The sequence below is a fragment of the Lagenorhynchus albirostris genome, chromosome 20 (genome assembly GCF_949774975.1).
Source record: "Lagenorhynchus albirostris chromosome 20, mLagAlb1.1, whole genome shotgun sequence".
NCBI lineage: Eukaryota > Metazoa > Chordata > Mammalia > Artiodactyla > Delphinidae > Lagenorhynchus > Lagenorhynchus albirostris.
The window spans coordinates 21135400-21158084 of NC_083114.1; the positions used below are offsets into that span (position 1 = coordinate 21135400).

General features: G+C 70.3%; 13 non-coding genes across 13 annotated transcripts; all 13 read left to right on the forward strand.

Annotated features, from left to right (window-relative positions):
* Window positions 1-557: 557 nt before the first annotated feature.
* LOC132512147 (5S ribosomal RNA) lies at window positions 558-676 on the forward strand. Its single transcript, XR_009537884.1, has one exon. It is a non-coding gene; the product is annotated as a 5S ribosomal RNA (ribosomal RNA).
* Window positions 677-3400: 2724 nt separating this feature from the next.
* Window positions 3401-3519, forward strand: LOC132512148 (5S ribosomal RNA). Its single transcript, XR_009537885.1, has one exon. It is a non-coding gene; the product is annotated as a 5S ribosomal RNA (ribosomal RNA).
* A 2725-nt stretch (window positions 3520-6244) lies between these two features.
* On the forward strand, window positions 6245-6363 carry LOC132512149 (5S ribosomal RNA). The gene has a single exon (XR_009537886.1). It is a non-coding gene; the product is annotated as a 5S ribosomal RNA (ribosomal RNA).
* A 936-nt stretch (window positions 6364-7299) lies between these two features.
* LOC132512150 (5S ribosomal RNA) lies at window positions 7300-7418 on the forward strand. Its single transcript, XR_009537887.1, has one exon. It is a non-coding gene; the product is annotated as a 5S ribosomal RNA (ribosomal RNA).
* A 2724-nt stretch (window positions 7419-10142) lies between these two features.
* LOC132512151 (5S ribosomal RNA) lies at window positions 10143-10261 on the forward strand. Its single transcript, XR_009537888.1, has one exon. It is a non-coding gene; the product is annotated as a 5S ribosomal RNA (ribosomal RNA).
* Window positions 10262-11197: 936 nt separating this feature from the next.
* Window positions 11198-11316, forward strand: LOC132512153 (5S ribosomal RNA). Its single transcript, XR_009537890.1, has one exon. It is a non-coding gene; the product is annotated as a 5S ribosomal RNA (ribosomal RNA).
* A 2724-nt stretch (window positions 11317-14040) lies between these two features.
* LOC132512154 (5S ribosomal RNA) lies at window positions 14041-14159 on the forward strand. The gene has a single exon (XR_009537891.1). It is a non-coding gene; the product is annotated as a 5S ribosomal RNA (ribosomal RNA).
* Window positions 14160-15094: 935 nt separating this feature from the next.
* LOC132512155 (5S ribosomal RNA) lies at window positions 15095-15213 on the forward strand. The gene has a single exon (XR_009537892.1). It is a non-coding gene; the product is annotated as a 5S ribosomal RNA (ribosomal RNA).
* Window positions 15214-16148: 935 nt separating this feature from the next.
* Window positions 16149-16267, forward strand: LOC132512156 (5S ribosomal RNA). The gene has a single exon (XR_009537893.1). It is a non-coding gene; the product is annotated as a 5S ribosomal RNA (ribosomal RNA).
* A 2717-nt stretch (window positions 16268-18984) lies between these two features.
* On the forward strand, window positions 18985-19103 carry LOC132512157 (5S ribosomal RNA). Its single transcript, XR_009537894.1, has one exon. It is a non-coding gene; the product is annotated as a 5S ribosomal RNA (ribosomal RNA).
* A 936-nt stretch (window positions 19104-20039) lies between these two features.
* Window positions 20040-20158, forward strand: LOC132512158 (5S ribosomal RNA). Its single transcript, XR_009537895.1, has one exon. It is a non-coding gene; the product is annotated as a 5S ribosomal RNA (ribosomal RNA).
* Window positions 20159-21093: 935 nt separating this feature from the next.
* LOC132512159 (5S ribosomal RNA) lies at window positions 21094-21212 on the forward strand. Its single transcript, XR_009537896.1, has one exon. It is a non-coding gene; the product is annotated as a 5S ribosomal RNA (ribosomal RNA).
* Window positions 21213-22148: 936 nt separating this feature from the next.
* LOC132512160 (5S ribosomal RNA) lies at window positions 22149-22267 on the forward strand. The gene has a single exon (XR_009537897.1). It is a non-coding gene; the product is annotated as a 5S ribosomal RNA (ribosomal RNA).
* The last annotated feature ends 418 nt before the right edge of the window (window positions 22268-22685 follow it).

Consider the following 22685-nt stretch of genomic DNA (forward strand, 5'->3'; position numbering starts at 1 on the left):
CCCGCCCCTCTGGCGTGTCACCGCGGCCGGGTGCGGGAGCGGGATCGAGGGCAGGGGCCGCTTCCCCGGGCCTGCCGGCCACCAGGGGCGGGGTCCTGAGCTCGGCGGGGGCTGTGGGGGCAAGGGTGGCCTGGCCGGGGCTGAGGGGCCGTGGCGACTCAATGGTGGCTCCCAGTGGCTTCGGGCCAGCTGCTGTCGGGCAGGAGGGCCGGCCCGGGCTGCGGCCGGGCTGCGCCTAGCGCCGCGTGGGCGGGCAGGGCCGAGGCCCAAGGGACCGCGGGCCCCGGGCCCTGAAGCCTCCGGGGCCACGTGCCTGTGAGCGACGTGCGGGATCTTGGGCGGGGCGCCAAGCGCCGAAGGGTTTGCTGGGTCACGGCCGCCCTGGGCTGGGAGGTGGTCGCCAAACCCTCCGCCGCCGCCCGATACCCGAGACCTCCGTTCCCCCTGCCTGGGCGGGCGAGGGGGCCCTGCCGGGGCGGGCCGGCCGCCGGGCTGGCGTTAAGGCGCCAGCGCCAGCGAAAGTGGGCCTCAAGAGGCAGCCCGCGGCCCCCGCCCCCGTCTACGGCCATACCACCCTGAACGCGCCCGATCTCGTCTGATCTCGGAAGCTAAGCAGGGTCGGGCCTGGTTAGTACTTGGATGGGAGACCGCCTGGGAATACCGGGTGCTGTAGGCTTTTTGCCTCCCGCTCCGCCCGCCTTCTCCTTCACTCGCCCGCGGCGGGGGGGTGGGGGGTGGGGGTGGGGGTGGGGGGCAGCCGGCTCCGCCCCCGCCGAGCCCCGCTGCAGGCAGTAGTCAAGGTGGTTTGCCTGCCCGAGCAGGAAGCTTGGGCGATGGCAGAAGCGGGAAGAAACTCTTGAGCACAGGTTCTTGGGATCCACGGAGCAGCGCATGCACATGCGATGGCTGCCTACACAGCTGGCTTGCTTGTCTGTGGGGAAAGGCGAGATGGGTCAGGGCCTGGGTTCCTGAGGGGCTGAGAATCAAGGCAGGGATAGAAGAAAGGGGACAGGCCCACATCCCCTGAACCCACGCCGGCGCCCACTCACCTTTGTGGAAAATACGATTGAAAAGTGCCCGCAAGAATCTCTTCAGATGCCTCCAGAGTTGAGGGAAGAAGGGGAGGGGGGAGGCCGGGAGCAGGGTGAGCCCTGAAATCCAACCCTTGTCCGGTCACACCCCAGCAGCCCTCCCACCTCAGCCCCTTCAAGACCCCAGGGCTCCCCCAACCGCGCTGCACAGATCCTGCCCTGACCATAGTCACCACGTTGATCCCCACGTTGAGCAAGATGAAGCTGACCGGGATCAGAAGAATTGAGTATCCTTGCTCCTGGCATTTCCTGGGGATGGGGCCAGTGAACGGCTCGGCTCGGTAGTAGTTTCGCTCACCCATGGCCGTTGGTCCCAGGACTGCCTGGGCCCCCTGCCCTCCAGTTTTAACTGGGAGCCAGACTGGGTCATAATGGGGCAGGTGGTGAGGTCACAGTGAGGGAGGGGGATGAAAAGGAGGGCCCAGAGTGGCATTCCCTGGTAACCAGGGTCAGGTAAGCTGAGGCTGGACAGTCAAACAGGGCCCGGTGGCCGGCATACATCCCCTCGAGCGGTCATTCATTCGCTCACCGCCCGCTGACTCACTTGTTCAAATGACGCATTGCGTCTCTTGGCCCCTCTTGAGACTAGGAAGACCTTGGCCTCAGAGGCCTGCTGAAGGCCTGGCTGGAGTCCAGAGCCTCAGCCTTCTTCATGCCCTTCACTGGGCCTGGAGCTGGACCTGCCCAGATGTGGAACCTCCCAGTTTGGAAGCAACTTCTTGTATGAGGCTCTCTGTGGACAGGGACAGCTGAGACACAGAGGAGGTGCCCAGAGACCAGGGGTTTGGAGTCTGCAGCTGCAGATGTACTTAGTGCATGGTATAGGACCAGGAGGGGCCTGCTGGCGGAACTGTGGCCACTAAACCAAAGGGACCCTCAGGCCAAGAAGGGGACACTGGCTTCTTATTGCAGGAAGCCAAGCGCAGGGACCCAGGCTGGCAGAAGGAGTGGCGCTTCCAAGCCACAGACCACCAATGTTTCCTGGACTCTGGCGCTCTTTATTCCTCTCTCCATGCCCTGCCGCCCCCTGCCCCTGCCCCCATTTGCTGCTGGTAAGTTCATTTTCCCAGTCTGGCTCCCGTGCAGAGAGGGCCTGGAGGCCGAGGTGGAAGGTAGCAGCGAGTTGGCCCGCGCTTGGCCCTCCTGCGGTTGCCGCTTCAGCACCAGACTGTCATACACCTGGTAGTTGGCATTGCCTCCCGGGTTCCGGCTGAGTGGCATGAAGGTGGGCGGGGGTGGAGGGTGCTCGGTAGCCTGGACGTCGGGCAGGAGGTGAGAGGGGCGGAGGAGCAGCGCTGAGCTGGGAGCCGGGGCCCGCTGGTCCGAGGCCTCGGCCAGTACCGTGAGGGAGGCGGAGGTGGCCACAGGGCGCCGCAAGGGCAGGATCTCAGCCCATTCGGCCGCCGGGTGCCGCACCTCGTGGGGATCGCGGGAGTAATCCAAGTGTCCCGTGGAGGGGTGCGGGCTGCGGTTGGACTCGCTGTGAGCACAGCTGGGGAGGCTACGTCTGTGGGCCGGTGGGGTGTCGCGCTACCAGGCTTCGGGCCGGTAGCCCCGAGGCACCAGAGCGGATGGAGGCTCAGAGCCCTCCAGACCCAGACTCCGCCGCGGGCCCAGTTGCCGTCCTTTCGGCCCGCGAGCCCCTCGACCTGCACCTGGCCGCCCCCACCGGCGCCCAGCCCCGGCGCCGCCACCTGTGTGCTGGTGTGTCCCTCCACAGCTCCCTCCGACAGAAGCCCCCCCCCACACCACCCCGCCCCTCTGGCGTGTCACCGCGGCCGGGTGCGGGAGCGGGATCGAGGGCAGGGGCCGCTTCCCCGGGCCTGCCGGCCACCAGGGGCGGGGTCCTGAGCTCGGCGGGGGCTGTGGGGGCAAGGGTGGCCTGGCCGGGGCTGAGGGGCCGTGGCGACTCAATGGTGGCTCCCAGTGGCTTCGGGCCAGCTGCTGTCGGGCAGGAGGGCCGGCCCGGGCTGCGGCCGGGCTGCGCCTAGCGCCGCGTGGGCGGGCAGGGCCGAGGCCCAAGGGACCGCGGGCCCCGGGCCCTGAAGCCTCCGGGGCCACGTGCCTGTGAGCGACGTGCGGGATCTTGGGCGGGGCGCCAAGCGCCGAAGGGTTTGCTGGGTCACGGCCGCCCTGGGCTGGGAGGTGGTCGCCAAACCCTCCGCCGCCGCCCGATACCCGAGACCTCCGTTCCCCCTGCCTGGGCGGGCGAGGGGGCCCTGCCGGGGCGGGCCGGCCGCCGGGCTGGCGTTAAGGCGCCAGCGCCAGCGAAAGTGGGCCTCAAGAGGCAGCCCGCGGCCCCCGCCCCCGTCTACGGCCATACCACCCTGAACGCGCCCGATCTCGTCTGATCTCGGAAGCTAAGCAGGGTCGGGCCTGGTTAGTACTTGGATGGGAGACCGCCTGGGAATACCGGGTGCTGTAGGCTTTTTGCCTCCCGCTCCGCCCGCCTTCTCCTTCACTCGCCCGCGGCGGGGGGGGTGGGGGGTGGGGGTGGGGGTGGGGGGCAGCCGGCTCCGCCCCCGCCGAGCCCCGCTGCAGGCAGTAGTCAAGGTGGTTTGCCTGCCCGAGCAGGAAGCTTGGGCGATGGCAGAAGCGGGAAGAAACTCTTGAGCACAGGTTCTTGGGATCCACGGAGCAGCGCATGCACATGCGATGGCTGCCTACACAGCTGGCTTGCTTGTCTGTGGGGAAAGGCGAGATGGGTCAGGGCCTGGGTTCCTGAGGGGCTGAGAATCAAGGCAGGGATAGAAGAAAGGGGACAGGCCCACATCCCCTGAACCCACGCCGGCGCCCACTCACCTTTGTGGAAAATACGATTGAAAAGTGCCCGCAAGAATCTCTTCAGATGCCTCCAGAGTTGAGGGAAGAAGGGGAGGGGGGAGGCCGGGAGCAGGGTGAGCCCTGAAATCCAACCCTTGTCCGGTCACACCCCAGCAGCCCTCCCACCTCAGCCCCTTCAAGACCCCAGGGCTCCCCCAACCGCGCTGCACAGATCCTGCCCTGACCATAGTCACCACGTTGATCCCCACGTTGAGCAAGATGAAGCTGACCGGGATCAGAAGAATTGAGTATCCTTGCTCCTGGCATTTCCTGGGGATGGGGCCAGTGAACGGCTCGGCTCGGTAGTAGTTTCGCTCACCCATGGCCGTTGGTCCCAGGACTGCCTGGGCCCCCTGCCCTCCAGTTTTAACTGGGAGCCAGACTGGGTCATAATGGGGCAGGTGGTGAGGTCACAGTGAGGGAGGGGGATGAAAAGGAGGGCCCAGAGTGGCATTCCCTGGTAACCAGGGTCAGGTAAGCTGAGGCTGGACAGTCAAACAGGGCCCGGTGGCCGGCATACATCCCCTCGAGCGGTCATTCATTCGCTCACCGCCCGCTGACTCACTTGTTCAAATGACGCATTGCGTCTCTTGGCCCCTCTTGAGACTAGGAAGACCTTGGCCTCAGAGGCCTGCTGAAGGCCTGGCTGGAGTCCAGAGCCTCAGCCTTCTTCATGCCCTTCACTGGGCCTGGAGCTGGACCTGCCCAGATGTGGAACCTCCCAGTTTGGAAGCAACTTCTTGTATGAGGCTCTCTGTGGACAGGGACAGCTGAGACACAGAGGAGGTGCCCAGAGACCAGGGGTTTGGAGTCTGCAGCTGCAGATGTACTTAGTGCATGGTATAGGACCAGGAGGGGCCTGCTGGCGGAACTGTGGCCACTAAACCAAAGGGACCCTCAGGCCAAGAAGGGGACACTGGCTTCTTATTGCAGGAAGCCAAGCGCAGGGACCCAGGCTGGCAGAAGGAGTGGCGCTTCCAAGCCACAGACCACCAATGTTTCCTGGACTCTGGCGCTCTTTATTCCTCTCTCCATGCCCTGCCGCCCCCTGCCCCTGCCCCCATTTGCTGCTGGTAAGTTCATTTTCCCAGTCTGGCTCCCATGCAGAGAGGGCCTGGAGGCCGAGGTGGAAGGTAGCAGCGAGTTGGCCCGCGCTTGGCCCTCCTGCGGTTGCCGCTTCAGCACCAGACTGTCATACACCTGGTAGTTGGCATTGCCTCCCGGGTTCCGGCTGAGTGGCATGAAGGTGGGCGGGGGTGGAGGGTGCTCGGTAGCCTGGACGTCGGGCAGGAGGTGAGAGGGGCGGAGGAGCAGCGCTGAGCTGGGAGCCGGGGCCCGCTGGTCCGAGGCCTCGGCCAGTACCGTGAGGGAGGCGGAGGTGGCCACAGGGCGCCGCAAGGGCAGGATCTCAGCCCATTCGGCCGCCGGGTGCCGCACCTCGTGGGGATCGCGGGAGTAATCCAAGTGTCCCGTGGAGGGGTGCGGGCTGCGGTTGGACTCGCTGTGAGCACAGCTGGGGAGGCTACGTCTGTGGGCCGGTGGGGTGTCGCGCTACCAGGCTTCGGGCCGGTAGCCCCGAGGCACCAGAGCGGATGGAGGCTCAGAGCCCTCCAGACCCAGACTCCGCCGCGGGCCCAGTTGCCGTCCTTTCGGCCCGCGAGCCCCTCGACCTGCACCTGGCCGCCCCCACCGGCGCCCAGCCCCGGCGCCGCCACCTGTGTGCCGGTGTGTCCCTCCACAGCTCCCTCCGACAGAAGCCCCCCCCCACACCACCCCGCCCCTCTGGCGTGTCACCGCGGCCGGGTGCGGGAGCGGGATCGAGGGCAGGGGCCGCTTCCCCGGGCCTGCCGGCCACCAGGGGCGGGGTCCTGAGCTCGGCGGGGGCTGTGGGGGCAAGGGTGGCCTGGCCGGGGCTGAGGGGCCGTGGCGACTCAATGGTGGCTCCCAGTGGCTTCGGGCCAGCTGCTGTCGGGCAGGAGGGCCGGCCCGGGCTGCGGCCGGGCTGCGCCTAGCGCCGCGTGGGCGGGCAGGGCCGAGGCCCAAGGGACCGCGGGCCCCGGGCCCTGAAGCCTCCGGGGCCACGTGCCTGTGAGCGACGTGCGGGATCTTGGGCGGGGCGCCAAGCGCCGAAGGGTTTGCTGGGTCACGGCCGCCCTGGGCTGGGAGGTGGTCGCCAAACCCTCCGCCGCCGCCCGATACCCGAGACCTCCGTTCCCCCTGCCTGGGCGGGCGAGGGGGCCCTGCCGGGGCGGGCCGGCCGCCGGGCTGGCGTTAAGGCGCCAGCGCCAGCGAAAGTGGGCCTCAAGAGGCAGCCCGCGGCCCCCGCCCCCGTCTACGGCCATACCACCCTGAACGCGCCCGATCTCGTCTGATCTCGGAAGCTAAGCAGGGTCGGGCCTGGTTAGTACTTGGATGGGAGACCGCCTGGGAATACCGGGTGCTGTAGGCTTTTTGCCTCCCGCTCCGCCCGCCTTCTCCTTCACTCGCCCGCGGCGGGGGCCGCCGGCACCGCCCCCGCCGGGCCCCGCTGCAGGCCCCGCCTCCTCAGGCCCCTCCCACCACGGCGCGCGCCGGCGGGGGCGCTCCCCGCCGGCCCGGCCGGCCAGGCGGCCAGAAGGCGGCCCTGGAAGGCAGCCGCACCCCAGACGCTCCTGGGGCGGCTGGCCCGGACTCAGACTCCGCCGCGGGCCCAGTTGCCGTCCTTTCGGCCCGCGAGCCCCTCGACCTGCACCTGGCCGCCCCCACCGGCGCCCAGCCCCGGCGCCGCCACCTGTGTGCCGGTGTGTCCCTCCACAGCTCCCTCCGACAAAAGCCCCCCCCCACACCACCCCGCCCCTCTGGCGTGTCACCGCGGCCGGGTGCGGGAGCGGGATCGAGGGCAGGGGCCGCTTCCCCGGGCCTGCCGGCCACCAGGGGCGGGGTCCTGAGCTCGGCGGGGGCTGTGGGGGCAAGGGTGGCCTGGCCGGGGCTGAGGGGCCGTGGCGACTCAATGGTGGCTCCCAGTGGCTTCGGGCCAGCTGCTGTCGGGCAGGAGGGCCGGCCCGGGCTGCGGCCGGGCTGCGCCTAGCGCCGCGTGGGCGGGCAGGGCCGAGGCCCAAGGGACCGCGGGCCCCGGGCCCTGAAGCCTCCGGGGCCACGTGCCTGTGAGCGACGTGCGGGATCTTGGGCGGGGCGCCAAGCGCCGAAGGGTTTGCTGGGTCACGGCCGCCCTGGGCTGGGAGGTGGTCGCCAAACCCTCCGCCGCCGCCCGATACCCGAGACCTCCGTTCCCCCTGCCTGGGCGGGCGAGGGGGCCCTGCCGGGGCGGGCCGGCCGCCGGGCTGGCGTTAAGGCGCCAGCGCCAGCGAAAGTGGGCCTCAAGAGGCAGCCCGCGGCCCCCGCCCCCGTCTACGGCCATACCACCCTGAACGCGCCCGATCTCGTCTGATCTCGGAAGCTAAGCAGGGTCGGGCCTGGTTAGTACTTGGATGGGAGACCGCCTGGGAATACCGGGTGCTGTAGGCTTTTTGCCTCCCGCTCCGCCCGCCTTCTCCTTCACTCGCCCGCGGCGGGGGGGTGGGGGGTGGGGGTGGGGGTGGGGGGCAGCCGGCTCCGCCCCCGCCGAGCCCCGCTGCAGGCAGTAGTCAAGGTGGTTTGCCTGCCCGAGCAGGAAGCTTGGGCGATGGCAGAAGCGGGAAGAAACTCTTGAGCACAGGTTCTTGGGATCCACGGAGCAGCGCATGCACATGCGATGGCTGCCTACACAGCTGGCTTGCTTGTCTGTGGGGAAAGGCGAGATGGGTCAGGGCCTGGGTTCCTGAGGGGCTGAGAATCAAGGCAGGGATAGAAGAAAGGGGACAGGCCCACATCCCCTGAACCCACGCCGGCGCCCACTCACCTTTGTGGAAAATACGATTGAAAAGTGCCCGCAAGAATCTCTTCAGATGCCTCCAGAGTTGAGGGAAGAAGGGGAGGGGGGAGGCCGGGAGCAGGGTGAGCCCTGAAATCCAACCCTTGTCCGGTCACACCCCAGCAGCCCTCCCACCTCAGCCCCTTCAAGACCCCAGGGCTCCCCCAACCGCGCTGCACAGATCCTGCCCTGACCATAGTCACCACGTTGATCCCCACGTTGAGCAAGATGAAGCTGACCGGGATCAGAAGAATTGAGTATCCTTGCTCCTGGCATTTCCTGGGGATGGGGCCAGTGAACGGCTCGGCTCGGTAGTAGTTTCGCTCACCCATGGCCGTTGGTCCCAGGACTGCCTGGGCCCCCTGCCCTCCAGTTTTAACTGGGAGCCAGACTGGGTCATAATGGGGCAGGTGGTGAGGTCACAGTGAGGGAGGGGGATGAAAAGGAGGGCCCAGAGTGGCATTCCCTGGTAACCAGGGTCAGGTAAGCTGAGGCTGGACAGTCAAACAGGGCCCGGTGGCCGGCATACATCCCCTCGAGCGGTCATTCATTCGCTCACCGCCCGCTGACTCACTTGTTCAAATGACGCATTGCGTCTCTTGGCCCCTCTTGAGACTAGGAAGACCTTGGCCTCAGAGGCCTGCTGAAGGCCTGGCTGGAGTCCAGAGCCTCAGCCTTCTTCATGCCCTTCACTGGGCCTGGAGCTGGACCTGCCCAGATGTGGAACCTCCCAGTTTGGAAGCAACTTCTTGTATGAGGCTCTCTGTGGACAGGGACAGCTGAGACACAGAGGAGGTGCCCAGAGACCAGGGGTTTGGAGTCTGCAGCTGCAGATGTACTTAGTGCATGGTATAGGACCAGGAGGGGCCTGCTGGCGGAACTGTGGCCACTAAACCAAAGGGACCCTCAGGCCAAGAAGGGGACACTGGCTTCTTATTGCAGGAAGCCAAGCGCAGGGACCCAGGCTGGCAGAAGGAGTGGCGCTTCCAAGCCACAGACCACCAATGTTTCCTGGACTCTGGCGCTCTTTATTCCTCTCTCCATGCCCTGCCGCCCCCTGCCCCTGCCCCCATTTGCTGCTGGTAAGTTCATTTTCCCAGTCTGGCTCCCGTGCAGAGAGGGCCTGGAGGCCGAGGTGGAAGGTAGCAGCGAGTTGGCCCGCGCTTGGCCCTCCTGCGGTTGCCGCTTCAGCACCAGACTGTCATACACCTGGTAGTTGGCATTGCCTCCCGGGTTCCGGCTGAGTGGCATGAAGGTGGGCGGGGGTGGAGGGTGCTCGGTAGCCTGGACGTCGGGCAGGAGGTGAGAGGGGCGGAGGAGCAGCGCTGAGCTGGGAGCCGGGGCCCGCTGGTCCGAGGCCTCGGCCAGTACCGTGAGGGAGGCGGAGGTGGCCACAGGGCGCCGCAAGGGCAGGATCTCAGCCCATTCGGCCGCCGGGTGCCGCACCTCGTGGGGATCGCGGGAGTAATCCAAGTGTCCCGTGGAGGGGTGCAGGCTGCGGTTGGACTCGCTGTGAGCACAGCTGGGGAGGCTACGTCTGTGGGCCGGTGGGGTGTCGCGCTACCAGGCTTCGGGCCGGTAGCCCCGAGGCACCAGAGCGGATGGAGGCTCAGAGCCCTCCAGACCCAGACTCCGCCGCGGGCCCAGTTGCCGTCCTTTCGGCCCGCGAGCCCCTCGACCTGCACCTGGCCGCCCCCACCGGCGCCCAGCCCCGGCGCCGCCACCTGTGTGCCGGTGTGTCCCTCCACAGCTCCCTCCGACAGAAGCCCCCCCCCACACCACCCCGCCCCTCTGGCGTGTCACCGCGGCCGGGTGCGGGAGCGGGATCGAGGGCAGGGGCCGCTTCCCCGGGCCTGCCGGCCACCAGGGGCGGGGTCCTGAGCTCGGCGGGGGCTGTGGGGGCAAGGGTGGCCTGGCCGGGGCTGAGGGGCCGTGGCGACTCAATGGTGGCTCCCAGTGGCTTCGGGCCAGCTGCTGTCGGGCAGGAGGGCCGGCCCGGGCTGCGGCCGGGCTGCGCCTAGCGCCGCGTGGGCGGGCAGGGCCGAGGCCCAAGGGACCGCGGGCCCCGGGCCCTGAAGCCTCCGGGGCCACGTGCCTGTGAGCGACGTGCGGGATCTTGGGCGGGGCGCCAAGCGCCGAAGGGTTTGCTGGGTCACGGCCGCCCTGGGCTGGGAGGTGGTCGCCAAACCCTCCGCCGCCGCCCGATACCCGAGACCTCCGTTCCCCCTGCCTGGGCGGGCGAGGGGGCCCTGCCGGGGCGGGCCGGCCGCCGGGCTGGCGTTAAGGCGCCAGCGCCAGCGAAAGTGGGCCTCAAGAGGCAGCCCGCGGCCCCCGCCCCCGTCTACGGCCATACCACCCTGAACGCGCCCGATCTCGTCTGATCTCGGAAGCTAAGCAGGGTCGGGCCTGGTTAGTACTTGGATGGGAGACCGCCTGGGAATACCGGGTGCTGTAGGCTTTTTGCCTCCCGCTCCGCCCGCCTTCTCCTTCACTCGCCCGCGGCGGGGGCCGCCGGCACCGCCCCCGCCGGGCCCCGCTGCAGGCCCCGCCTCCTCAGGCCCCTCCCACCACGGCGCGCGCCGGCGGGGGCGCTCCCCGCCGGCCCGGCCGGCCAGGCGGCCAGAAGGCGGCCCTGGAAGGCAGCCGCACCCCAGACGCTCCTGGGGCGGCTGGCCCGGACTCAGACTCCGCCGCGGGCCCAGTTGCCGTCCTTTCGGCCCGCGAGCCCCTCGACCTGCACCTGGCCGCCCCCACCGGCGCCCAGCCCCGGCGCCGCCACCTGTGTGCCGGTGTGTCCCTCCACAGCTCCCTCCGACAAAAGCCCCCCCCCACACCACCCCGCCCCTCTGGCGTGTCACCGCGGCCGGGTGCGGGAGCGGGATCGAGGGCAGGGGCCGCTTCCCCGGGCCTGCCGGCCACCAGGGGCGGGGTCCTGAGCTCGGCGGGGGCTGTGGGGGCAAGGGTGGCCTGGCCGGGGCTGAGGGGCCGTGGCGACTCAATGGTGGCTCCCAGTGGCTTCGGGCCAGCTGCTGTCGGGCAGGAGGGCCGGCCCGGGCTGCGGCCGGGCTGCGCCTAGCGCCGCGTGGGCGGGCAGGGCCGAGGCCCAAGGGACCGCGGGCCCCGGGCCCTGAAGCCTCCGGGGCCACGTGCCTGTGAGCGACGTGCGGGATCTTGGGCGGGGCGCCAAGCGCCGAAGGGTTTGCTGGGTCACGGCCGCCCTGGGCTGGGAGGTGGTCGCCAAACCCTCCGCCGCCGCCCGATACCCGAGACCTCCGTTCCCCCTGCCTGGGCGGGCGAGGGGGCCCTGCCGGGGCGGGCCGGCCGCCGGGCTGGCGTTAAGGCGCCAGCGCCAGCGAAAGTGGGCCTCAAGAGGCAGCCCGCGGCCCCCGCCCCCGTCTACGGCCATACCACCCTGAACGCGCCCGATCTCGTCTGATCTCGGAAGCTAAGCAGGGTCGGGCCTGGTTAGTACTTGGATGGGAGACCGCCTGGGAATACCGGGTGCTGTAGGCTTTTTGCCTCCCGCTCCGCCCGCCTTCTCCTTCACTCGCCCGCGGCGGGGGGGTGGGGGGTGGGGGTGGGGGTGGGGGGCAGCCGGCTCCGCCCCCGCCGAGCCCCGCTGCAGGCAGTAGTCAAGGTGGTTTGCCTGCCCGAGCAGGAAGCTTGGGCGATGGCAGAAGCGGGAAGAAACTCTTGAGCACAGGTTCTTGGGATCCACGGAGCAGCGCATGCACATGCGATGGCTGCCTACACAGCTGGCTTGCTTGTCTGTGGGGAAAGGCGAGATGGGTCAGGGCCTGGGTTCCTGAGGGGCTGAGAATCAAGGCAGGGATAGAAGAAAGGGGACAGGCCCACATCCCCTGAACCCACGCCGGCGCCCACTCACCTTTGTGGAAAATACGATTGAAAAGTGCCCGCAAGAATCTCTTCAGATGCCTCCAGAGTTGAGGGAAGAAGGGGAGGGGGGAGGCCGGGAGCAGGGTGAGCCCTGAAATCCAACCCTTGTCCGGTCACACCCCAGCAGCCCTCCCACCTCAGCCCCTTCAAGACCCCAGGGCTCCCCCAACCGCGCTGCACAGATCCTGCCCTGACCATAGTCACCACGTTGATCCCCACGTTGAGCAAGATGAAGCTGACCGGGATCAGAAGAATTGAGTATCCTTGCTCCTGGCATTTCCTGGGGATGGGGCCAGTGAACGGCTCGGCTCGGTAGTAGTTTCGCTCACCCATGGCCGTTGGTCCCAGGACTGCCTGGGCCCCCTGCCCTCCAGTTTTAACTGGGAGCCAGACTGGGTCATAATGGGGCAGGTGGTGAGGTCACAGTGAGGGAGGGGGATGAAAAGGAGGGCCCAGAGTGGCATTCCCTGGTAACCAGGGTCAGGTAAGCTGAGGCTGGACAGTCAAACAGGGCCCGGTGGCCGGCATACATCCCCTCGAGCGGTCATTCATTCGCTCACCGCCCGCTGACTCACTTGTTCAAATGACGCATTGCGTCTCTTGGCCCCTCTTGAGACTAGGAAGACCTTGGCCTCAGAGGCCTGCTGAAGGCCTGGCTGGAGTCCAGAGCCTCAGCCTTCTTCATGCCCTTCACTGGGCCTGGAGCTGGACCTGCCCAGATGTGGAACCTCCCAGTTTGGAAGCAACTTCTTGTATGAGGCTCTCTGTGGACAGGGACAGCTGAGACACAGAGGAGGTGCCCAGAGACCAGGGGTTTGGAGTCTGCAGCTGCAGATGTACTTAGTGCATGGTATAGGACCAGGAGGGGCCTGCTGGCGGAACTGTGGCCACTAAACCAAAGGGACCCTCAGGCCAAGAAGGGGACACTGGCTTCTTATTGCAGGAAGCCAAGCGCAGGGACCCAGGCTGGCAGAAGGAGTGGCGCTTCCAAGCCACAGACCACCAATGTTTCCTGGACTCTGGCGCTCTTTATTCCTCTCTCCATGCCCTGCCGCCCCCTGCCCCTGCCCCCATTTGCTGCTGGTAAGTTCATTTTCCCAGTCTGGCTCCCGTGCAGAGAGGGCCTGGAGGCCGAGGTGGAAGGTAGCAGCGAGTTGGCCCGCGCTTGGCCCTCCTGCGGTTGCCGCTTCAGCACCAGACTGTCATACACCTGGTAGTTGGCATTGCCTCCCGGGTTCCGGCTGAGTGGCATGAAGGTGGGCGGGGGTGGAGGGTGCTCGGTAGCCTGGACGTCGGGCAGGAGGTGAGAGGGGCGGAGGAGCAGCGCTGAGCTGGGAGCCGGGGCCCGCTGGTCCGAGGCCTCGGCCAGTACCGTGAGGGAGGCGGAGGTGGCCACAGGGCGCCGCAAGGGCAGGATCTCAGCCCATTCGGCCGCCGGGTGCCGCACCTCGTGGGGATCGCGGGAGTAATCCAAGTGTCCCGTGGAGGGGTGCGGGCTGCGGTTGGACTCGCTGTGAGCACAGCTGGGGAGGCTACGTCTGTGGGCCGGTGGGGTGTCGCGCTACCAGGCTTCGGGCCGGTAGCCCCGAGGCACCAGAGCGGATGGAGGCTCAGAGCCCTCCAGACCCAGACTCCGCCGCGGGCCCAGTTGCCGTCCTTTCGGCCCGCGAGCCCCTCGACCTGCACCTGGCCGCCCCCACCGGCGCCCAGCCCCGGCGCCGCCACCTGTGTGCCGGTGTGTCCCTCCACAGCTCCCTCCGACAAAAGCCCCCCCCCACACCACCCCGCCCCTCTGGCGTGTCACCGCGGCCGGGTGCGGGAGCGGGATCGAGGGCAGGGGCCGCTTCCCCGGGCCTGCCGGCCACCAGGGGCGGGGTCCTGAGCTCGGCGGGGGCTGTGGGGGCAAGGGTGGCCTGGCCGGGGCTGAGGGGCCGTGGCGACTCAATGGTGGCTCCCAGTGGCTTCGGGCCAGCTGCTGTCGGGCAGGAGGGCCGGCCCGGGCTGCGGCCGGACTGCGCCTAGCGCCGCGTGGGCGGGCAGGGCCGAGGCCCAAGGGACCGCGGGCCCCGGGCCCTGAAGCCTCCGGGGCCACGTGCCTGTGAGCGACGTGCGGGATCTTGGGCGGGGCGCCAAGCGCCGAAAGGTTTGCTGGGTCACGGCCGCCCTGGGCTGGGAGGTGGTCGCCAAACCCTCCGCCGCCGCCCGATACCCGAGACCTCCGTTCCCCCTGCCTGGGCGGGCGAGGGGGCCCTGCCGGGGCGGGCCGGCCGCCGGGCTGGCGTTAAGGCGCCAGCGCCAGCGAAAGTGGGCCTCAAGAGGCAGCCCGCGGCCCCCGCCCCCGTCTACGGCCATACCACCCTGAACGCGCCCGATCTCGTCTGATCTCGGAAGCTAAGCAGGGTCGGGCCTGGTTAGTACTTGGATGGGAGACCGCCTGGGAATACCGGGTGCTGTAGGCTTTTTGCCTCCCGCTCCGCCCGCCTTCTCCTTCACTCGCCCGCGGCGGGGGCCGCCGGCACCGCCCCCGCCGGGCCCCGCTGCAGGCCCCGCCTCCTCAGGCCCCTCCCACCACGGCGCGCGCCGGCGGGGGCGCTCCCCGCCGGCCCGGCCGGCCAGGCGGCCAGAAGGCGGCCCTGGAAGGCAGCCGCACCCCAGACGCTCCTGGGGCGGCTGGCCCGGACTCAGACTCCGCCGCGGGCCCAGTTGCCGTCCTTTCGGCCCGCGAGCCCCTCGACCTGCACCTGGCCGCCCCCACCGGCGCCCAGCCCCGGCGCCGCCACCTGTGTGCCGGTGTGTCCCTCCACAGCTCCCTCCGACAGAAGCCCCCCCCCCACCACCCCGCCCCTCTGGCGTGTCACCGCGGCCGGGTGCGGGAGCGGGATCGAGGGCAGGGGCCGCTTCCCCGGGCCTGCCGGCCACCAGGGGCGGGGTCCTGAGCTCGGCGGGGGCTGTGGGGGCAAGGGTGGCCTGGCCGGGGCTGAGGGGCCGTGGCGACTCAATGGTGGCTCCCAGTGGCTTCGGGCCAGCTGCTGTCGGGCAGGAGGGCCGGCCCGGGCTGCGGCCGGGCTGCGCCTAGCGCCGCGTGGGCGGGCAGGGCCGAGGCCCAAGGGACCGCGGGCCCCGGGCCCTGAAGCCTCCGGGGCCACGTGCCTGTGAGCGACGTGCGGGATCTTGGGCGGGGCGCCAAGCGCCGAAGGGTTTGCTGGGTCACGGCCGCCCTGGGCTGGGAGGTGGTCGCCAAACCCTCCGCCGCCGCCCGATACCCGAGACCTCCGTTCCCCCTGCCTGGGCGGGCGAGGGGGCCCTGCCGGGGCGGGCCGGCCGCCGGGCTGGCGTTAAGGCGCCAGCGCCAGCGAAAGTGGGCCTCAAGAGGCAGCCCGCGGCCCCCGCCCCCGTCTACGGCCATACCACCCTGAACGCGCCCGATCTCGTCTGATCTCGGAAGCTAAGCAGGGTCGGGCCTGGTTAGTACTTGGATGGGAGACCGCCTGGGAATACCGGGTGCTGTAGGCTTTTTGCCTCCCGCTCCGCCCGCCTTCTCCTTCACTCGCCCGCGGCGGGGGCCGCCGGCACCGCCCCCGCCGGGCCCCGCTGCAGGCCCCGCCTCCTCAGGCCCCTCCCACCACGGCGCGCGCCGGCGGGGGCGCTCCCCGCCGGCCCGGCCGGCCAGGCGGCCAGAAGGCGGCCCTGGAAGGCAGCCGCACCCCAGACGCTCCTGGGGCGGCTGGCCCGGACTCAGACTCCGCCGCGGGCCCAGTTGCCGTCCTTTCGGCCCGCGAGCCCCTCGACCTGCACCTGGCCGCCCCCACCGGCGCCCAGCCCCGGCGCCGCCACCTGTGTGCCGGTGTGTCCCTCCACAGCTCCCTCCGACAGAAGCCCCCCCCCCACCACCCCGCCCCTCTGGCGTGTCACCGCGGCCGGGTGCGGGAGCGGGATCGAGGGCAGGGGCCGCTTCCCCGGGCCTGCCGGCCACCAGGGGCGGGGTCCTGAGCTCGGCGGGGGCTGTGGGGGCAAGGGTGGCCTGGCTGGGGCTGAGGGGCCGTGGCGACTCAATGGTGGCTCCCAGTGGCTTCGGGCCAGCTGCTGTCGGGCAGGAGGGCCGGCCCGGGCTGCGGCCGGGCTGCGCCTAGCGCCGCGTGGGCGGGCAGGGCCGAGGCCCAAGGGACCGCGGGCCCCGGGCCCTGAAGCCTCCGGGGCCACGTGCCTGTGAGCGACGTGCGGGATCTTGGGCGGGGCGCCAAGCGCCGAAGGGTTTGCTGGGTCACGGCCGCCCTGGGCTGGGAGGTGGTCGCCAAACCCTCCGCCGCCGCCCGATACCCGAGACCTCCGTTCCCCCTGCCTGGGCGGGCGAGGGGGCCCTGCCGGGGCGGGCCGGCCGCCGGGCTGGCGTTAAGGCGCCAGCGCCAGCGAAAGTGGGCCTCAAGAGGCAGCCCGCGGCCCCCGCCCCCGTCTACGGCCATACCACCCTGAACGCGCCCGATCTCGTCTGATCTCGGAAGCTAAGCAGGGTCGGGCCTGGTTAGTACTTGGATGGGAGACCGCCTGGGAATACCGGGTGCTGTAGGCTTTTTGCCTCCCGCTCCGCCCGCCTTCTCCTTCACTCGCCCGCGGCGGGGGAGGGGGGGTGGGGGTGGGGGGCAGCCGGCTCCGCCCCCGCCGAGCCCCGCTGCAGGCAGTAGTCAAGGTGGTTTGCCTGCCCGAGCAGGAAGCTTGGGCGATGGCAGAAGCGGGAAGAAACTCTTGAGCACAGGTTCTTGGGATCCACGGAGCAGCGCATGCACATGCGATGGCTGCCTACACAGCTGGCTTGCTTGTCTGTGGGGAAAGGCGAGATGGGTCAGGGCCTGGGTTCCTGAGGGGCTGAGAATCAAGGCAGGGATAGAAGAAAGGGGACAGGCCCACATCCCCTGAACCCACGCCGGCGCCCACTCACCTTTGTGGAAAATACGATTGAAAAGTGCCCGCAAGAATCTCTTCAGATGCCTCCAGAGTTGAGGGAAGAAGGGGAGGGGGGAGGCCGGGAGCAGGGTGAGCCCTGAAATCCAACCCTTGTCCGGTCACACCCCAGCAGCCCTCCCACCTCAGCCCCTTCAAGACCCCAGGGCTCCCCCAACCGCGCTGCACAGATCCTGCCCTGACCATAGTCACCACGTTGATCCCCACGTTGAGCAAGATGAAGCTGACCGGGATCAGAAGAATTGAGTATCCTTGCTCCTGGCATTTCCTGGGGATGGGGCCAGTGAACGGCTCGGCTCGGTAGTAGTTTCGCTCACCCATGGCCGTTGGTCCCAGGACTGCCTGGGCCCCCTGCCCTCCAGTTTTAACTGGGAGCCAGACTGGGTCATAATGGGGCAGGTGGTGAGGTCACAGTGAGGGAGGGGGATGAAAAGGAGGGCCCAGAGTGGCATTCCCTGGTAACCAGGGTCAGGTAAGCTGAGGCTGGACAGTCAAACAGGGCCCGGTGGCCGGCATACATCCCCTCGAGCGGTCATTCATTCGCTCACCGCCCGCTGACTCACTTGTTCAAATGACGCATTGCGTCTCTTGGCCCCTCTTGAGACTAGGAAGACCTTGGCCTCAGAGGCCTGCTGAAGGCCTGGCTGGAGTCCAGAGCCTCAGCCTTCTTCATGCCCTTCACTGGGCCTGGAGCTGGACCTGCCCAGATGTGGAACCTCCCAGTTTGGAAGCAACTTCTTGTATGAGGCTCTCTGTGGACAGGGACAGCTGAGACACAGAGGAGGTGCCCAGAGACCAGGGGTTTGGAGTCTGCAGCTGCAGATGTACTTAGTGCATGGTATAGGACCAGGAGGGGCCTGCTGGCGGAACTGTGGCCACTAAACCAAAGGGACCCTCAGGCCAAGAAGGGGACACTGGCTTCTTATTGCAGGAAGCCAAGCGCAGGGACCCAGGCTGGCAGAAGGAGTGGCGCTTCCAAGCCACAGACCACCAATGTTTCCTGGACTCTGGCGCTCTTTATTCCTCTCTCCATGCCCTGCCGCCCCCTGCCCCTGCCCCCATTTGCTGCTGGTAAGTTCATTTTCCCAGTCTGGCTCCCGTGCAGAGAGGGCCTGGAGGCCGAGGTGGAAGGTAGCAGCGAGTTGGCCCGCGCTTGGCCCTCCTGCGGTTGCCGCTTCAGCACCAGACTGTCATACACCTGGTAGTTGGCATTGCCTCCCGGGTTCCGGCTGAGTGGCATGAAGGTGGGCGGGGGTGGAGGGTGCTCGGTAGCCTGGACGTCGGGCAGGAGGTGAGAGGGGCGGAGGAGCAGCGCTGAGCTGGGAGCCGGGGCCCGCTGGTCCGAGGCCTCGGCCAGTACCGTGAGGGAGGCGGAGGTGGCCACAGGGCGCCGCAAGGGCAGGATCTCAGCCCATTCGGCCGCCGGGTGCCGCACCTCGTGGGGATCGCGGGAGTAATCCAAGTGTCCCGTGGAGGGGTGCAGGCTGCGGTTGGACTCGCTGTGAGCACAGCTGGGGAGGCTACGTCTGTGGGCCGGTGGGGTGTCGCGCTACCAGGCTTCGGGCCGGTAGCCCCGAGGCACCAGAGCGGATGGAGGCTCAGAGCCCTCCAGACCCAGACTCCGCCGCGGGCCCAGTTGCCGTCCTTTCGGCCCGCGAGCCCCTCGACCTGCACCTGGCCGCCCCCACCGGCGCCCAGCCCCGGCGCCGCCACCTGTGTGCCGGTGTGTCCCTCCACAGCTCCCTCCGACAGAAGCCCCCCCCCACACCACCCCGCCCCTCTGGCGTGTCACCGCGGCCGGGTGCGGGAGCGGGATCGAGGGCAGGGGCCGCTTCCCCGGGCCTGCCGGCCACCAGGGGCGGGGTCCTGAGCTCGGCGGGGGCTGTGGGGGCAAGGGTGGCCTGGCCGGGGCTGAGGGGCCGTGGCGACTCAATGGTGGCTCCCAGTGGCTTCGGGCCAGCTGCTGTCGGGCAGGAGGGCCGGCCCGGGCTGCGGCCGGGCTGCGCCTAGCGCCGCGTGGGCGGGCAGGGCCGAGGCCCAAGGGACCGCGGGCCCCGGGCCCTGAAGCCTCCGGGGCCACGTGCCTGTGAGCGACGTGCGGGATCTTGGGCGGGGCGCCAAGCGCCGAAGGGTTTGCTGGGTCACGGCCGCCCTGGGCTGGGAGGTGGTCGCCAAACCCTCCGCCGCCGCCCGATACCCGAGACCTCCGTTCCCCCTGCCTGGGCGGGCGAGGGGGCCCTGCCGGGGCGGGCCGGCCGCCGGGCTGGCGTTAAGGCGCCAGCGCCAGCGAAAGTGGGCCTCAAGAGGCAGCCCGCGGCCCCCGCCCCCGTCTACGGCCATACCACCCTGAACGCGCCCGATCTCGTCTGATCTCGGAAGCTAAGCAGGGTCGGGCCTGGTTAGTACTTGGATGGGAGACCGCCTGGGAATACCGGGTGCTGTAGGCTTTTTGCCTCCCGCTCCGCCCGCCTTCTCCTTCACTCGCCCGCGGCGGGGGCCGCCGGCACCGCCCCCGCCGGGCCCCGCTGCAGGCCCCGCCTCCTCAGGCCCCTCCCACCACGGCGCGCGCCGGCGGGGGCGCTCCCCGCCGGCCCGGCCGGCCAGGCGGCCAGAAGGCGGCCCTGGAAGGCAGCCGCACCCCAGACGCTCCTGGGGCGGCTGGCCCGGACTCAGACTCCGCCGCGGGCCCAGTTGCCGTCCTTTCGGCCCGCGAGCCCCTCGACCTGCACCTGGCCGCCCCCACCGGCGCCCAGCCCCGGCGCCGCCACCTGTGTGCCGGTGTGTCCCTCCACAGCTCCCTCCGACAAAAGCCCCCCCCCACACCACCCCGCCCCTCTGGCGTGTCACCGCGGCCGGGTGCGGGAGCGGGATCGAGGGCAGGGGCCGCTTCCCCGGGCCTGCCGGCCACCAGGGGCGGGGTCCTGAGCTCGGCGGGGGCTGTGGGGGCAAGGGTGGCCTGGCCGGGGCTGAGGGGCCGTGGCGACTCAATGGTGGCTCCCAGTGGCTTCGGGCCAGCTGCTGTCGGGCAGGAGGGCCGGCCCGGGCTGCGGCCGGACTGCGCCTAGCGCCGCGTGGGCGGGCAGGGCCGAGGCCCAAGGGACCGCGGGCCCCGGGCCCTGAAGCCTCCGGGGCCACGTGCCTGTGAGCGACGTGCGGGATCTTGGGCGGGGCGCCAAGCGCCGAAAGGTTTGCTGGGTCACGGCCGCCCTGGGCTGGGAGGTGGTCGCCAAACCCTCCGCCGCCGCCCGATACCCGAGACCTCCGTTCCCCCTGCCTGGGCGGGCGAGGGGGCCCTGCCGGGGCGGGCCGGCCGCCGGGCTGGCGTTAAGGCGCCAGCGCCAGCGAAAGTGGGCCTCAAGAGGCAGCCCGCGGCCCCCGCCCCCGTCTACGGCCATACCACCCTGAACGCGCCCGATCTCGTCTGATCTCGGAAGCTAAGCAGGGTCGGGCCTGGTTAGTACTTGGATGGGAGACCGCCTGGGAATACCGGGTGCTGTAGGCTTTTTGCCTCCCGCTCCGCCCGCCTTCTCCTTCACTCGCCCGCGGCGGGGGCCGCCGGCACCGCCCCCGCCGGGCCCCGCTGCAGGCCCCGCCTCCTCAGGCCCCTCCCACCACGGCGCGCGCCGGCGGGGGCGCTCCCCGCCGGCCCGGCCGGCCAGGCGGCCAGAAGGCGGCCCTGGAAGGCAGCCGCACCCCAGACGCTCCTGGGGCGGCTGGCCCGGACTCAGACTCCGCCGCGGGCCCAGTTGCCGTCCTTTCGGCCCGCGAGCCCCTCGACCTGCACCTGGCCGCCCCCACCGGCGCCCAGCCCCGGCGCCGCCACCTGTGTGCCGGTGTGTCCCTCCACAGCTCCCTCCGACAGAAGCCCCCCCCCCACCACCCCGCCCCTCTGGCGTGTCACCGCGGCCGGGTGCGGGAGCGGGATCGAGGGCAGGGGCCGCTTCCCCGGGCCTGCCGGCCACCAGGGGCGGGGTCCTGAGCTCGGCGGGGGCTGTGGGGGCAAGGGTGGCCTGGCCGGGGCTGAGGGGCCGTGGCGACTCAATGGTGGCTCCCAGTGGCTTCGGGCCAGCTGCTGTCGGGCAGGAGGGCCGGCCCGGGCTGCGGCCGGGCTGCGCCTAGCGCCGCGTGGGCGGGCAGGGCCGAGGCCCAAGGGACCGCGGGCCCCGGGCCCTGAAGCCTCCGGGGCCACGTGCCTGTGAGCGACGTGCGGGATCTTGGGCGGGGCGCCAAGCGCCGAAGGGTTTGCTGGGTCACGGCCGCCCTGGGCTGGGAGGTGGTCGCCAAACCCTCCGCCGCCGCCCGATACCCGAGACCTCCGTTCCCCCTGCCTGGGCGGGCGAGGGGGCCCTGCCGGGGCGGGCCGGCCGCCGGGCTGGCGTTAAGGCGCCAGCGCCAGCGAAAGTGGGCCTCAAGAGGCAGCCCGCGGCCCCCGCCCCCGTCTACGGCCATACCACCCTGAACGCGCCCGATCTCGTCTGATCTCGGAAGCTAAGCAGGGTCGGGCCTGGTTAGTACTTGGATGGGAGACCGCCTGGGAATACCGGGTGCTGTAGGCTTTTTGCCTCCCGCTCCGCCCGCCTTCTCCTTCACTCGCCCGCGGCGGGGGCCGCCGGCACCGCCCCCGCCGGGCCCCGCTGCAGGCCCCGCCTCCTCAGGCCCCTCCCACCACGGCGCGCGCCGGCGGGGGCGCTCCCCGCCGGCCCGGCCGGCCAGGCGGCCAGAAGGCGGCCCTGGAAGGCAGCCGCACCCCAGACGCTCCTGGGGCGGCTGGCCCGGACTCAGACTCCGCCGCGGGCCCAGTTGCCGTCCTTTCGGCCCGCGAGCCCCTCGACCTGCACCTGGCCGCCCCCACCGGCGCCCAGCCCCGGCGCCGCCACCTGTGTGCCGGTGTGTCCCTCCACAGCTCCCTCCGACAGAAGCCCCCCCCCCCACCACCCCGCCCCTCTGGCGTGTCACCGCGGCCGGGTGCGGGAGCGGGATCGAGGGCAGGGGCCGCTTCCCCGGGCCTGCCGGCCACCAGGGGCGGGGTCCTGAGCTCGGCGGGGGCTGTGGGGGCAAGGGTGGCCTGGCCGGGGCTGAGGGGCCGTGGCGACTCAATGGTGGCTCCCAGTGGCTTCGGGCCAGCTGCTGTCGGGCAGGAGGGCCGGCCCGGGCTGCGGCCGGGCTGCGCCTAGCGCCGCGTGGGCGGGCAGGGCCGAGGCCCAAGGGACCGCGGGCCCCGGGCCCTGAAGCCTCCGGGGCCACGTGCCTGTGAGCGACGTGCGGGATCTTGGGCGGGGCGCCAAGCGCCGAAGGGTTTGCTGGGTCACGGCCGCCCTGGGCTGGGAGGTGGTCGCCAAACCCTCCGCCGCCGCCCGATACCCGAGACCTCCGTTCCCCCTGCCTGGGCGGGCGAGGGGGCCCTGCCGGGGCGGGCCGGCCGCCGGGCTGGCGTTAAGGCGCCAGCGCCAGCGAAAGTGGGCCTCAAGAGGCAGCCCGCGGCCCCCGCCCCCGTCTACGGCCATACCACCCTGAACGCGCCCGATCTCGTCTGATCTCGGAAGCTAAGCAGGGTCGGGCCTGGTTAGTACTTGGATGGGAGACCGCCTGGGAATACCGGGTGCTGTAGGCTTTTTGCCTCCCGCTCCGCCCGCCTTCTCCTTCACTCGCCCGCGGCGGGGGGGTGGGGGGTGGGGGTGGGGGTGGGGGGCAGCCGGCTCCGCCCCCGCCGAGCCCCGCTGCAGGCAGTAGTCAAGGTGGTTTGCCTGCCCGAGCAGGAAGCTTGGGCGATGGCAGAAGCGGGAAGAAACTCTTGAGCACAGGTTCTTGGGATCCACGGAGCAGCGCATGCACATGCGATGGCTGCCTACACAGCTGGCTTGCTTGTCTGTGGGGAAAGGCGAGATGGGTCAGGGCCTGGGTTCCTGAGGGGCTGAGAATCAAGGCAGGGATAGAAGAAAGGGGACAGGCCCACATCCCCTGAACCCACGCCGGCGCCCACTCACCTTTGTGGAAAATACGATTGAAAAGTGCCCGCAAGAATCTCTTCA